General features: G+C 47.0%; 1 pseudogene; it reads left to right on the top strand.

Annotated features, from left to right (window-relative positions):
• The first annotated feature begins 520 nt into the window (after positions 1–520).
• LOC128047277 (elongation factor 1-alpha 1-like) lies at positions 521–1,799 on the top strand (annotated as a pseudogene).
• The last annotated feature ends 1,362 nt before the right edge of the window (positions 1,800–3,161 follow it).

The following is a 3,161-nucleotide window of genomic DNA, read 5'->3' as shown; positions in this document are numbered from 1 at the left end:
AAAGACGTCAGACAAATCTAAGTGGAGGGCCAGTCTAAAAAGATACATCAGCCGTGCTCTTTAAAACTGTCGAGATCATGAAAAACAAGGAAAACCCAGGAAACTGTCAAAGATCAGATGCGGTTGCAGAGACATGACAACTAAACACACTTTGATGCCCTGGACTGGATTCTGGGACAGAAAAAGGGACACTAATGGAAAAGTTAGTGAAATAACAAATAAGGTCTGGAGTTAATAGCAATGTACCAAAGTTGGTCTCTTAGTTTGAACAAGAGTACCAAAATATGCATGAAATCTGTGGCCATTAGATGAAACTGGGTGAGGCTGTACCAAATTCCTCTCCAGATTTTCTGCAAATCTAGAATTATTCCAAGATTTAAAAGGTATTCAAAAGAAAACCAAGACCTATGCATATATAGGAACTTGATAAATGGCAAAGATGGCACTCCTCGCTAACAATAGGTTTTCCACCAGAACACAGGTGTCGTGAAACCCACCACTGAATCTAAGCCAAGTGGCAAAGGAAAAGACTCATATCAACTCTGTCATCATTGGACATGTAGCTCAGGTAAGTCTGACATTCATGCCCATCTGATCTACAAATGCGGGGGGCGGGGGGCGCTGACCATAAACACTGAGAAAGAGCCCGCTGAGATGGAAAAGGGCTCCTTCAAGGATGCTTGTCTTGGATAAAGTGAAAGATGAATGTGAGTGTGGTATCCCCACTGATAGGTAGTACCACCGTCAACATCTCCCGGGGGCAATGCAAGGTCAGCAAGTATGACGTGACCATCATTGATATCCCAGGACACAGAGACTTTATCAGAAAGATGGCTACAGGCACATCTCAGCCAGACCATGCAGGCTGTCCCGATTGTTGCTGACGGCATTGGTGAATTTGAAGCTAGTGTCTCCAGACCTATGAGCGTGTCCTTCTGGTTTATACACTGGGTGTGAAACAAGTAACCATTGGTGTTCCTACGGCCAGAAAGAGATACGAAGACCTTTGTTAAGGAAGTCAGCACCTACATTAGGAAAACTGGCTATAAGCCTGACACAGTAGCATTTGTGCCAGCTCTGGTCGGCATGGTGACATTCTGGAGCCATGGAAAGTCAATCCATAAAGATGGCTGTGCCAGCAGAACCATACCGCCTGAAGCTCTGGATTGCATCCAGCTACCAACTTATCCGACTGACGAGCCCTTCTGTCTGCCCTTCCAGGATGCCTATAAAATTGATGGAACTGGTACTGTCCCCGTGGAGACTGCTGTTCTCAACCCCCAGCACGGTGGTCACTTGGCTCCAGCCAGTGATACAAATGAAGTCCAGTCCCTTGGAATGCACCATGAAGCTTTGAGGGAAGCTCTTCCTGGGGATTCCGTGGGCTTCAGTGTCGAGAAGGTGTCTATCAAAGATGTTTGCCATGGCACCATTCTTATGGCGACAGTAACTATGACCTACCGGTGGAAGCAGCTGACTTCCTGACCATCCTGAACCGTTCAGGACAAGCCAGTGACGCCACGCATCTGTGTGCAGTTGTCACACAGCTCACATTGCTTGCAGATTTGTTGAACAGAGGAGTTTTGACTGCCGTTCTGAGAAGAAGCTAGAAGGTGGGTCCATATTCTGGAAATCTTGCGAGGCTAATATGTGTGTTGAGAGATTCTCTGATCCTCCTTAGGGTCATCTTACTGTTCGTGACATGGGCCAGCCCGTTGCTGTGGGTGTCATCAAAGCAGCAAGCTGCTGGAGTTGGCAAGGTCACCGAGTCGCCTAGAAAGTTCAGGAGGCTAGAGTAGTATCATCCCCAATGCCTGCACCCCCGTTTTAATAGATGGTAAAAGAATGATCTCGGAACTGTTTGCCTCAATTGGCATATAAGTGTAATAGCAGAAGACTGGTTAATGATAACAATGTTTCATTAAAAGCCTTCAGAAGGGAGAGAGAATGTTTGCCGAGCTGGTGGGGAGGCGGGGCCAGAGGTTATTACTGTTGTTCAGTCGCTAAGTTGTGTCCGACTCTTTGCCATCCCTTGGACTACAGCCTGCAGTCTCCTCTGTCCATGGAATTTTCCAGCCAAGAATACTGGGGTGAGATGTCATGCCTTCCTCGAGGGGATCTTCCCAGTCCCGGGATTGAACTCATGTCTCCTGCATTGGCAGGCAGATTCACCACTGAGCCAGGGAGGGGGGCAATTTTAAATTATTAGCTTTTAAAATAAACACTTTTTAATGGAAACAGCTCAACCAAAACTTAGGCACAGAATTTTGAGACCCTTGAAAACAAAGTTTAATGAGCAAAAAGAAAAAAAAAAAAAGGGAAAATGATGGTGTGGTGCATTGCAAAGCACGCACACAAATCCCTCCCAGCCTGGGCAGTAAGATTGCAGTCCCTTCCTCCAGTCGGGGAAGGGTTTCTTCACCCGTCCAGGAACAATCTGGAATCAGAGGTCTCAGCAGCTGAGTGGCACTGTTGTCTTCTCCTCTTTTAGGTCTCCTCTCTGAGCATTGATGCTCCGTAACATTTTAACAGTCAACACTGCAATTTTACTTTGTTGTTATGCTCTGTAACATTTTAACTATGTTAACACTGCAATTTTACTTTGTTGCTATTGAAGTAGTCCTGGATCACTAATTTCACATGTAATCATATTTCCAAAGAGGTGTGTATGGGGGCAGATCAGCCTTGAAAGTGGTGCTGCTGCTGCGGCTAAGTCGTTTCAGTCGTGTCCGACTCTGTGCAACCCCATAGATGGCTTGAAAGTGCAGGAAGGCCAATGGAATGCCAGGCAGGTCAAGTTGAATGGTGTACACTGGGAGCGGTGGCCAGTTCTGAACGAGTTGGAGAGGAGCGCTGTGGCAGTTCGGGGAGGCAGTGGGACCATTCCAGGTAGAAGCCACGGCAAACGCAAAGGCAAATGCAAAGACAGCATCGTAATAAGAGGGGTCAGGAAGCAGCAAAGGGGCCAGGGTGTCTGCAAGGGAGGCAGGGCCAGAGTCGTATAAGCGAGGTTGTTGAAGAGTCATCCAGACACAGTTTATGCAGTTCTTGTTGGCAAAATAAGGTCTCTGGAGTATTCAAAGTGTCTAGATTTGCAGTTCTTAAACCGGGAACCCAGCTGCCCAGAACGCCCCCCAAAACTCACAGATTGGACGAGTTTT

Source organism: Budorcas taxicolor, chromosome 1 (assembly GCF_023091745.1).
Source record: "Budorcas taxicolor isolate Tak-1 chromosome 1, Takin1.1, whole genome shotgun sequence".
In the NCBI taxonomy this organism is placed as follows: Eukaryota; Metazoa; Chordata; class Mammalia; order Artiodactyla; family Bovidae; genus Budorcas; species Budorcas taxicolor.
Note: the sequence above shows the minus strand (reverse complement) of the source record. Positions and strands in the feature narration are given on the sequence as shown.